Source organism: Silurus aristotelis (assembly GCF_946808225.1).
Source record: "Silurus aristotelis genome assembly, chromosome: 27".
Classification (NCBI taxonomy): Eukaryota; Metazoa; Chordata; class Actinopteri; order Siluriformes; family Siluridae; genus Silurus; species Silurus aristotelis.
Genome location: NC_139600.1, coordinates 3,735,792 through 3,748,291, shown reverse-complemented (window position 1 = coordinate 3,748,291; position 12,500 = coordinate 3,735,792). Strand labels below are relative to the sequence as shown.

At 42.3% G+C, this 12,500-nt stretch overlaps 1 protein-coding gene across 10 annotated transcripts in view; it reads left to right on the top strand.

Annotated features, from left to right (window-relative positions):
• Window positions 1-12,500, top strand: part of LOC310721095 (solute carrier family 24 member 2) — a 62,838-nt gene that overhangs the window by 30,458 nt on the left and 19,880 nt on the right. The gene's annotated exons all lie outside the window — the stretch shown is intronic.

The window sequence follows — 12,500 nt, the reverse complement described above, 5'->3', positions numbered from 1 at the left end:
CACTCGGCAGGACGCGGTATGAGATCACCAACTCTGACTGTGTGAATGAAGTGAGGGAGGTTCGTCACAGAGACGTTCGCTCTGATTTCACACTGATTAAATCGGTGCTCCAGGGTTGAGACAGTCCAGTCCAGGTTTGCAGATATTTTATAGTTTGAACAGCGAGTGATTGGTTGGCTGATCATGCAGACAGAGAACAGGACATGAGCAATTTTTTCTTCAGCTCATTGTCAGTCGATGGCCTGTCGTGACTGCCAAACAGTTGGACATGCTGTCCTGAAGGTCCAGCTCTTTTCCTGCCGTCATTCTTGCGCATCCAGGTGTCAGAAAATGTGCTTATTACTCTTTTTTCAAACTGTGAAAAATATTGAGAGTGTTGTAGCATAGCATAGCATTCACGCTTTACATGTTGGAAACCTATTATTCTAAAACAATGCATGGAAACTGACCGTAAAATATAGAAACACCAAATTAGGTGGAAACCTGCACCCCAGGTTCATTCTAGCATCACTATTTTCCTAATGGTGGCGCTATTGTGCAACATTGTACCTTTTGGTCCATATCTTCTGAACCATTCAACCTAAAAAATACTAGATTGTTCAAACACAAGAGTCAATAGGTCCAATAGGGCTGCCGCTTGGATCTAATGGCATCTTCTGAGGTGGAGCTTGTGAGCGGGATGTAGAATTAAAATTCAACGCCACCTGCACCTTCACAACGTGATGTGTTCTTTTCTACTCTTTTGTAGGAAGCACTTTTTTTTTGCCAGATGGATTCTAATTACTGCTTGCAGTTTGCTGAGAGTAAGAAGCAGCATCCCGAGTACGGGTGAAGGGGTTTAGTGTGGTAAAAGCAGCGTTCTTTAGCTTTATGCATTCTTTATGTTGCATTTCGCGTTGCTTTTGCACACGCTTGAATAATTTAAAAGTTGTGTCACACTGCAGCACTCAGCATAACTCAAAAGCACATTTTGTATTGAGGCTGTATTCTTCCAGTAATAGCATCCGACTCAGATATACGGGCTGTGAAATACTTGGATTGGACGTTTGCAATTTTATGTCATTAGATTAGATTTGATTTTACTTTATTGTCATTGTGGGCCAATGAAATACAGTTTGCATTTGTCAGTCAGTCAGTCAGTCAGTCAGTCAGTCAGTCAGTCAGTCAGTCAGTCAGTCAGTCAGTCAGTCAGTCAGTCAGTCAGTCAGTCAGTCAGTCAGTCAGTCAGTCAGTCAGTCAGTCAGTCAGTCAGTCAGTCAGTCAGTCAGTCAGTCAGTCAGTCAGTCAGTCAGTCAGTCAGTCAGTCAGTCAGTCAGTCAGTCAGTCAGTCAGTCAGTCAGTCAGTCAGTCAGTCAGTCAGTCAGTCAGTCAGTCAGTCAGTCAGTCAGTCAGTCAGTCAGTCAGTCAGTCAGTCAGTCAGTCAGTCAGTCAGTCAGTCAGTCAGTCAGTCAGTCAGTCAGTCAGTCAGTCAGTCAGTCAGTCAGTCAGTCAGTCAGTCAGTCAGTCAGTCAGTCAGTCAGTCAGTCAGTCAGTCAGTCAGTCAGTCAGTCAGTCAGTCAGTCAGTCAGTCAGTCAGTCAGTCAGTCAGTCAGTCAGTCAGTCAGTCAGTCAGTCAGTCAGTCAGTCAGTCAGTCAGTCAGTCAGTCAGTCAGTCAGTCAGTCAGTCAGTCAGTCAGTCAGTCAGTCAGTCAGTCAGTCAGTCAGTCAGTCAGTCAGTCAGTCAGTCAGTCAGTCAGTCAGTCAGTCAGTCAGTCAGTCAGTCAGTCAGTCAGTCAGTCAGTCAGTCAGTCAGTCAGTCAGTCAGTCAGTCAGTCAGTCAGTCAGTCAGTCAGTCAGTCAGTCAGTCAGTCAGTCAGTCAGTCAGTCAGTCAGTCAGTCAGTCAGTCAGTCAGTCAGTCAGTCAGTCAGTCAGTCAGTCAGTCAGTCAGTCAGTCAGTCAGTCAGTCAGTCAGTCAGTCAGTCAGTCAGTCAGTCAGTCAGTCAGTCAGTCAGTCAGTCAGTCAGTCAGTCAGTCAGTCAGTCAGTCAGTCAGTCAGTCAGTCAGTCAGTCAGTCAGTCAGTCAGTCAGTCAGTCAGTCAGTCAGTCAGTCAGTCAGTCAGTCAGTCAGTCAGTCAGTCAGTCAGTCAGTCAGTCAGTCAGTCAGTCAGTCAGTCAGTCAGTCAGTCAGTCAGTCAGTCAGTCAGTCAGTCAGTCAGTCAGTCAGTCAGTCAGTCAGTCAGTCAGTCAGTCAGTCAGTCAGTCCAGTCCAGTCCAGTCCAGTCCAGTCCAGTCTCCATCTATCTGTGTGTGTGTTTGTGTATATACACTATCTGTGTGTGTGTTTGTGTATATACACTTAAGATCAAGCTGTTTGTTCTGCCAATGGTTTACCTGACTATGATCTCACCTATCTTGGGCTTTGAAACTTCAGCAGGATTATACAGTTATATCTGCCCCTGCATAGTCTAAAAGAACCCCTGCAGTCACAGCTGCCCTTCGCCAATAAACACGGACACACTGGTGTTAAAGAGTCATGAAAAAACCCCACCAGAGTCAGAGTAAATCCACATACACGCTAAAGCATTTCCATGGCTAAACTGTGCCTTTCCATTGTGTATCAGATCAACTGGCCTCAGTCAGTGTTAATTAACTTACTGTTGTGTAAAGAATTGACATGGTTTCTCCAAAACACTGTGAGCAGCAGGGGATTTGTTCGGGACGGCGGTGAATCATCGCATCACGATTTTCCCGTTTTTTTTCTTTTTTCACTGATGGCCCTAAAATAGAACAAATCAAACTTCCAGATTTCCTTGTTTTCTAACAAACCACAAAGTGCAGATCGTATTTTATTTAATGCAGAAATAAATTAAATCACAATAACAACAATGAAAAACTAATTTCTTTATTAAAAATAATTTAATTATATTTCGGTGGATGTCCATATCCAGAGCGACTTAGATTCATCTCATTGATACAACTGAGCATGGTTAGGGGACTTGCTCAGGGGCCCGGCTTCGTCTGGCTGGGATTTGAACTCCTGATGTTCGGATCCAAAGTCCAATGCCACTAAGCTTCCACCTCTCATTTTTTTATTCTGTTTAGTATTTGTTTTGGATTAGATAGATCATCCGTAATATTAATTTAGCTGTTACTATAGAAACAAAAATAAACGCCATAACTATTCTCAGAACAGACAAAAAATGAGCAACACATCCGACCTCAAATCAAGCTGTATTTACAAACATGGATATAAAACGCACTTTCGTTTACGTGAAGAGATTCGGCGGCCCGGCAGAAATGACCTGTTTAATGTCAGATCTTGTTAATTGGCGTCTTTGTCCCTTATGATAAACAAGACCAGACCGATATTGGTGCTCAGCACTCACACTTTTACATGCCCATGCACAAGCCTGTGATTCACAGATAGTACAAACCAGACATGACAAACACAACATGCCATAGGTGTGTGGTTGTATGTATGTGTGTGTGTGTGTGTGTGTGTGTGTGTGTGTGTGTGTGTGTGTGTGTGTGTGTGTGTGTGTGTGTGTGTGTATATGTGTATGCTATTTTAATCTCTGGCCTCTTGCTGAGTAGTGAATATTGATCTTTCGGATTGAACCCTGAACTGTCACTCCATTTATCTATTTTGAAGACACACACACACACACACACACACACACACACACACACACACACACACACACACACACACTCCACATCTTTAATCACCTTCCATTTGTTCCCCTGCATTTAAACACAAACACTATTAACCTTCTGAGTAATAAATCAGCTTTTTACTGGGTTCGTCCGTCATTATGCAATGTTTCATCACACGTCCACATAAATACACTCGCAAACACAAACCCAGACACACACACAAACACACCCTCCTCCTGTGCACTGAAATCAATATTAAAAGCTTTGTGCCTCCCAGCAGGCTGTAACTCTACAGGTCATTCTGCAAGGTCATCGGCATCACTGTTTAATGAATAAACACGCACGCACGCACGCAACACACACACACACACACACACACACACACACACACACACACACCCCCCATTATAGTCATTCAAATTTTTTTAATTATTTGATTATTATTGTTTTGGACATTTTCCTTTTTTTTCCACTCAAAATCAATTTGTGTCTATAATAGGCCAATTCAAGAACTATTGTTCTAGCAAAAGAGGCTGAAACATGACCTAGCAATAAAGTAAACATGACTTAGTGTTAGGTCATCGGTAATTTATACACATACACTTTATTAACATTTTTGTCCTATAAATTTACGGTCTGTAAAAATGTCCATTGTAAAAAAAGCTAGAAAAATAAACTTGAACCTGAACAGGCTTCCCAACGGCTGAGGAGGCGTCCAGCCTTTATATATGACTCCCCCTTGGAGGTAAAGGTCATTTGCCACCACTATTTGTGCCCCTGTCTTGTGCACCACCTTGAATTTGTATGATTGTCGTGCAAGACATCAACCTTGGCATATTTCAGGAGTGGAGGCAATAGAACAGGGTGGGATCTGAAAAGGTGGTCCAAGCAGGTACTGAAGGGTGGGGACCGCCCACATTATGACCGGCCCCTCTTACTCAAGGCCATCTTTCCCAAGATGTTGTGGCTGATATACAGCACCAGGTCCTTCTTTCCTCTCAAACAACTGGGCCAAACTATCTTACAGCTTTGTCAAAATGCCTTAAGCCAGGTGAGGTGCAAACTGTGCAATTTTGGCCACGATTTGTTCATCGGAATGTCACAGCTCACATGGCAGAACTTCCGGGTTTGACAGCTCTTAGGCGGGGCTAATGCTAAGCGGAGTTACAAAGTATTTTGTTTCCAAGTGAATGCCAGGCCATTCCCCAGTATTCCATGTCCAGAAAAGAGTCAGGTAGACAGTACAGCAAGAAGTTATTGAGTTATGGATGGAAATGGGGTATTTGTACAACATTATTATTAACGTTATACAAAATTAACACTACAGATTGTTTGTTTGCTGCTAGCTACCGCTAGCGAGGGAATGCAGGACAGAACGTGTCATGGATTGAAGATTTAAAACTTTGGACGAGTCTTTTTCTTGTGTGTGTTTTTGATGCGACAGTTGTCTACAGTGTTATGAGGGGGCTCATTTTCATACAGTCTGACAAGCAACAATTGCAAAGGACTATTCAAAATTGGAGAGTGTGACCCCGGCATTAGTCTGCAGAAGACAAGGGAAAGAAAAGTTAGATGAATGCTACAGCAGGCCCCCCAAACAGCAGTGATTTTACCAGGTGGATTCCTGACTCTCACAGGTCCATCCACTGGATTGGATCTGGTGCTTCCCTTTTTGGCTAGCTCAGTTAGTGGACTTGTGAAAACATTGGGTACAACCCTTCAATAATAGTTTGCCAGCCTCAGTAACTTCCTCAACTCTTTATCTTATATATTTGGTGATTTACCCGCATATGATCCAAATGGAATATCAGATGCCGAACTTCCACCAACAGAAAATGTATCTCCTTTTGTCTTCAGTTGAAAAGGTCTTTTTGTGAGATATTGGAGTCGAGGAAATCTGCTATTATTCCATTGCTAAATCCAGTGTCATAGCAGAATGTCAGCACAAGGAAAGGACTGACTTTTTGGCCTTGGGCACTGAAACCATCAGGCTGCTCTAATCACTGTGTGACTCTTCAATTACCCTCCAGGTCAAACATAGCTTTGAGCTCATTCCAAACCACATTTTTTGTGTTCTGGTAACCAGTCTGGGTGGCTGCATATTGGAGGAGTCACTGTGTGGTGCTTTACAAGGTTCATGAGATTAGAAAAGTGATGAAGTGATGAAAAAACAAATCTTGAAAATGAAAATTTTCCTTGCAACTTGGCAACCAATGTTTTCGGGGACAGTGAGATGTAGTCTGCAAAAGGGACCAGGATGAATTGGGCTGCACTTTCACTCCCAACCAGGAACCATCATCACCAGAGCCACAGCACCACAATCTCCACAGTTTTAGGAGATTAAACGGGTAAATTTAAAGTGCATTACTCCTATCTGTTTGCCTGTCCTCATAGTCTACTTCTCTGACTCTCTGTGTGAACTCCAAGGACCAATACACCAATGATCCAATGAGTTTTGCAGTCGGGAAAAGATTTATCCTCAAATGCACCTTTCTAATGGCCTAATGAGGTTTATGCCAATTCTTTTGAAGGCAACCTTAATTAAAGCTAAGGGGGTACAATGGTGCTTTTGGGGTGGTTGGTGATTTCACTGGATTTATCCAGTAGAAATTAGCTATTTAAAAGTTTAGTGTTTTATCCTGGCTACTCCATTATCCTACTTTGCGTAGATGTAAAGTAGATGTCTAAAAGTCTTACTTTCCTCTCTCTAAACAGGTGGAACCATCTGTATCCCCCAAAATTGGGGCAAGGTCCTGGTGGGTCTGCAGTCACAGTAGGGAAACCAGGCATTTCCAGGATCAGCATTCTATCATGAAAGGTCTGATCTGGATACCTGATGCAATTTAATCTCGCCACAATTAAGCAGTATAAATACAAGTTTAGGTGAATGCATAAACAAACACTATCTATCAAAGTTGGATACAGTGCAGGTAACTAGGAAATGCAAATGCTGAAGGTGTATGGGGGTTTGCATAAATATCCAAAAGTGTCAGCCAATTCCAGGGGCAAAAGCATAAAGTGACCTACCAGTCTATCAAATCTTGGGACAAATTACCCAGGGATTTGGGTATTGGGGAAGAAAATATTTGTGAGTGGAATACTGGAATGGCGAGGCACAGTGTGTAATGTGTGCAGCGTTGGTAAGGGAGGCAGTGCAGACACTGTCACCCTCAACTATGTATCAGGGAGACACCAGGGATTGGCTCTGCTCCTTTCACATCATTTCTCCTTAAAAGCAGTGCCATGCATTGAGACCCTGGAACACTTCATTACCCAAGTAAAAGTAATCAATGGTCAGAGGTTGTGCTCTCCTACATATAACTTTTGACTATACAGAATAGGTCAATCTCAATTGACACAAGACAATTAAACAAAGGAAGAAAACAACCCAGCTTTTGATCCTAAAAAGCCATAGGGAACTTCAGTTCCATGTAGCTCATTATAAACTGACTTATTCATAGCCAGACTAAAACACTAAACTTTCGAAAAGCTCTCTTCTAATGAATAAATCCAGTGAATTTGCCAGCCATCCTAAAAACACCGTTGTACCCTTTACCCTTAATTAAGAATTGGCATAAACCTTGTTGGGCCATTAGGAAGGTGCATTTGTGGAGGTCTTTTCCTGACAGCCAAACATATTGGTTCACTAGTAAAGTAGACATCTGAGGTAAAGTAGACATCTGCTGGATCTTACATCTTTGTTAAAGTAGATGTCTGAGGTGAAGGATAGGAAGGGAAAGGAGTCAGGGAGGAAACTTGGGTTGTGGATCAGTTTTGACACCCATACACCTTAGACCTTGGGAGGAGAGAGAAAGCCAAGGATACCTGGATTAGGAATCATCAGTGTTCCTCAGTTCCTCAAGCAACAAACCTCAGCAACTCAGTCAGATGTGCCAACAGTGCTACTTCGACCACATCTTTGGACAGGAATACCCCAGCGGTGTCTGTGGTGGCAGCTGCTGAATGGCAAGTTTGGCTTTCCCTGATAGCATTCACATCACATTCGGCACAAGGTTAAGGGACACAGCATTAAACATGGCTAAGGGCATTGCTTAAGGGCCCAAAGAGTGGCAACTTGGCCAAACCAGGGCTTCAACCCTCATGTGAGGGTGTGCAGGAAGACTAAATATTTTCAAATTCATTAATTTAAACCCCACCTTTTCATGCACTTTCAACAAAATTCAATAAACTGAAGCCGCTTAGCTGGTATACATTCGAAGATTTCATGTTTATGTTCAAAATTTACCCGAGACAGTCATAAGTATATTGGATATAAAAGACAAAGGGTGAAAATAATTATGTGGTAACTGCTGACTTCCTGTCTCTTAAACGGGGTAAATAAGTAACATGCAGGTTAAAACAGGCTAATATATGAATTAGCATTGCTACAAAACTTTCTTTCGGCTTCTCCCATTAGGGGGCGCCACAGTGGATCCTCCACACATTTGATTTGGCACATGTTTTTACACTGAATGCCCTTCTTAACGCAACCCTCACCATTTATCCGGGCTTGGGACCGGCACTGAAAGTGGCTGGGGTTGGTTCCCTGACCGGGGATAACCATTACCATCCCTAACCATTAGACCACCAGGGAACCAATATGAACTAGCATTGCTAATTAGCCAAAATAGTAAATGAGCTGAAAAACCCGAATGAAAATTCTACAGCATGCATAACTAGTAAAACAGAACCTAGGCATAACATTTACGATAAACCACATTGAATTTTATGATTTAGCATTTACACTAAACTATGAACTAGCGTTATAGAAATAGCCTGAATAGAAACAAATTACAATTATTTATTGTGAACGACTCATTACAAGTAAAGTGCTTTTAAAGTTCTGTAAATGTAGCTATAGTGGTGATTAATTAAGACACATCAAGTTACATGCATCAGAATAAAAGTATTGTAATAGTCAGCCGTCTTATGTCCCATTCTGGCGTTATAGCAAAGACGCAAGCTCTCAGACAGCTAATTAGCATTGTGTCTGGAAGACCGCGCTACATTATGAAGCTGCCCGGGAGGCAGAATTTCTATGCAGACTCCAAGATGCTAACTGTGTCTACCTTACATTTATGTTTGGCTATTATTCTGTAGCTGACTTATTATGCATTCACCTCACTACAATTCAGCCTGATAATGTTATTGCATGGCCAAAAAGACTGTTTGTTATGAAAGAGCAGTGGCACTGTCTGAGTTATTTATGATCTCTGAGCAGCCTGGGAGTTTAGCCAGTCTGTCTGGCAGTCGTCCATATCCATACACAGTTAATAACATTAGCCCCGGTATTTTTTCCGTTGCGATCAGATCGATCGTGACATGTTAAATTCGGATTTCAATCTCGAAAAACCTGGCAGAACAGAGCTATCTAACCGATCGGGCTTTCTGAGCTGAGGGTTACAATGGAGATGGAAAAAGTTGATGTTAAAACATGAAAAAGTATATCATTTTTCTTTGGTCTAGCTAATATGGGGAAAATATGTTTACAAAAAAAGAAATACAATATTATAAAAGCAAAAAAGTCAACTAGGACTAAAAAAATTGTAAATAGCTTTACTGTTAAATATGTGTAGGAATGTAACCAAACACAACACAAACTGGTATTATAGTAGACATCTATCTAGTAGCGATGGAAAGATCGAATCACTTTAGTGACTTGGTCCTTTGAATTTCATCCAAATGAACAAATTATTTTTTTCTTTTAGTTCATTTCCTTTAATCAGAAATAAAATTAAGTGTTACATTTACAATAAGCAGATCCCCAAAATGTCTACATACACCAACTTTGACTATATTTCCAATCATTTATATATGTATATACAACTGGATAGCATATTAAGAATGAACAACTCGCACCAGAGGACTCATTAGATGAACTACTCAGTTCTATTTCCCGTGTAATGCACTGCATAGCGTATCCAGGTTCAAGGTTTTCATCAAGTGTTTACATTGTCAATTCAGTATTGGGATTTTGTACAGGCAGTCAGTGCAATATAGACAGATTTTATATGAGGTAACAGCTTGTAATAAATATCTAAAACTTTCTTTCGGCTTCTCCCATTAGGGGTCGCCACAGCGGATCCACCGCATGCTTGATTTGGCACATGCCGTTCCTAACGCAACCCTCCCCATTTATCCGGGCTTGGGACCGGCACTGAGAGTGGCTGGGGTCGGTTCCCTGACCGGGGATCGAACCCGGGCCCCAGCGGCGAGAGTGCCGCATCCTAACCACTAGACCACCAGGGAATATTTCTTATAAACACCTGAATGTGTAAGGTTCAGTATACATCCTAGTATATGTAAACATACTGAAGTTCTGAGTATAAGGCAGTCGTAAGGTGCTGGACCGATAGCAGCAGTATGGAGGAGTAAAATAAAAATAAAAATGTAATGTGTAAAGTGCAACAGTGTCAGATTTAAAGAATTTGTACATGTACCGGTTTGTAAATAGATGTTTATAAACCGGTACCTTTGTGCAGAATTTTGCAGAGAGTATAAAGTGTCTTATGTGCAATGAAGAAGTGTGGGGTGAGCTGTAAATACTTAGAGTTCAGGAGTATGTGGGAGAGGGGGGAGCTAATGGACAGAGTTCAGCATTCTGACAGCCTGATGGATAAAGCTGTTTGAAAGTTTTGTGGAGCGTGCCTGGAGGCGTGTGATGGGTGTGAGCTATCAGTAGCTATGCTGATGGCTCTGCTAGTGAATCAGTTGTGGGAGATGTACATAAGAGAGGGCAAAGAGACACCGGTGATCTTGCTGGCTGCATTCCCTATGCGTTGCAGAGTCTTTTGACAGGAGGCAGTGCAACTTCTGTACCACACAGTGATGCAGCTGGTGAGGATGCTTTCAATGGTGCCTGGTAAAAGAAGCACATGATGAGAGGTGGGACTCGTGCTTTCCTGAGATCACGGAGGAAGTAGAGGCGTGACTGAGCTTTCTTGGTCAGTGATGTGATGTTTGTCATCCAGGCGAGGTCCTCAGAGATATGCACTCCCAGGAACTTGGTGCTGCTCACCCTTTCTGCTGCGGCACCATTGATAGTTAGTGGGGGGGTGCTGTAAAGGTCCTCTTCTGAATTCGATGACAATTTCTTTGGTTCTCACTACGTTGAGGAAGAGATTGTTGTCGGCTCACCTCGCTCCTGTAGTCGGCCTCATTGTTGTTGGTAATGAGGCCCACTACAGTCGCGTCGTCTGCAGACTTGACGATGTGGTTGGTGCTGTATCTGGGCACACAATCATGGGTCAACAGTGTAAAGAGCAGTGGGCTGAGCACACACCCTTGTGGCGCCCCCTGTGCTTAGTCTGATGGTCTTTGATGTTTTTCCGCCGACCCGTACATTTTGCGGTCTCTCTGATAAGAAATCCAGCACCCAGTTACAGAGAGGGGAGTTGAGTCCCAGGTGACTCAGTTTGTTTATTACCTGATGAGGGATGATTGTGTTGAATGCTGAACTAAAATCCAAGAACAGCATTCGCACATCGGGTCGAGGGAGGGAGAAAGGATGAATTTTATGTGCTGCATGACCAGTCGCTAAAAGCACTTCATAGTGATGGGGATCAGTGCAACGAACCGGTAGTCGTTGTGGCTGGATGGGTATGGCTTTTTTTGGGACTGGAATTAGTGAGGTGGCCTTGAAACACTTTCGAACCACTGTTTGATGTTAAAGATGTCAGTTAGTACATCCTTGAGTTCTTTTGAACAGTCCTTTAGAACCAGGTATGCTGTCTGCTGCGGCTGCCTTGCATGGGTTGATCCTCATGAGGGTCTTTTCCACACTGTCTGGAGACAGACACACAGCCTACTCCTGTTGGAAAGTTGTGATCCTCTGTGCGTGTGTGATGTTTTGGATGTCAAATCGTCCAAAGAATTAGTTGAGGCTGTTTAGCAAAGATATGTCACTGTCACAGATCCATGGTAGGGGTTTATAGTTTGTTAAAGTTTGAATGCCTGGCAGAGACTCCGGTGTGTCTCCGGTGTTGCTGAAATATCCAGATATTTTATTGCTGTGTTGACGTTTTGCTTCCCTGGTTCCACGGGACAAGTTGGCTCTTGCTGTTGCTAGGCCTGGGAAAGGCTAAAGTCGCTCAAGGTGACTTTTTCTTCTGAGTCACATTAAAGATTCAGTCAAAATTAATGAACAACCCGTCACTACTTCCTAGCACTACAGTGCACAGGTTATCTGGTTAACAGCTTAAAACATACTTATATTGTTTAGAATATGAATCTTCAGATATATGAGGCAGATGAAACATTAATTAGCAATATACTGAAACTGAACACAAGCTAGCTCATATATTAATGAGCTAAAACTGTAACTAGCATTATACTTAGCATTAACTTGATACTAAAATACCATACCAGGCTATGGATTTCACACCTTTAGTGGTGTCCTAGCCGAATCAATCCACCTCTTAATACCATCATTATGACACCACGGCTCTGCAGTTCAATATGTTTCAGATAGTTCGGTTTTATTTATTCGGTTCAGAAAGACAGCAAATCATCAATTTACTCAAGTGCCTTCTGATCTCTAACGCATGGCCGTTTCACAGGCTTTTGTAGTGCGAAAAGATGAAATAAAACCAGACGTTCTTTTCCTGTTGTGTCTCCAGGAAGACGCAGTTCTTCCTCTGCCATGTTAATCTCTGTTTTATGTGGCTCTCCGTAGTGTTGTGATGCGTCACATTCACGTAGCAGCAGTGGTGCTGAGAGAACAAAAATGATCTAAATGATCAAAATGAACTAAAAATCTATTTAAAATGTTGAACACAAATTATTGAAAAAAATGATGCATCGGTATACAAATGGCAACTTGTTTATGATGCACACCTTTTTGCTAATTGGTTAATCTTGTGTG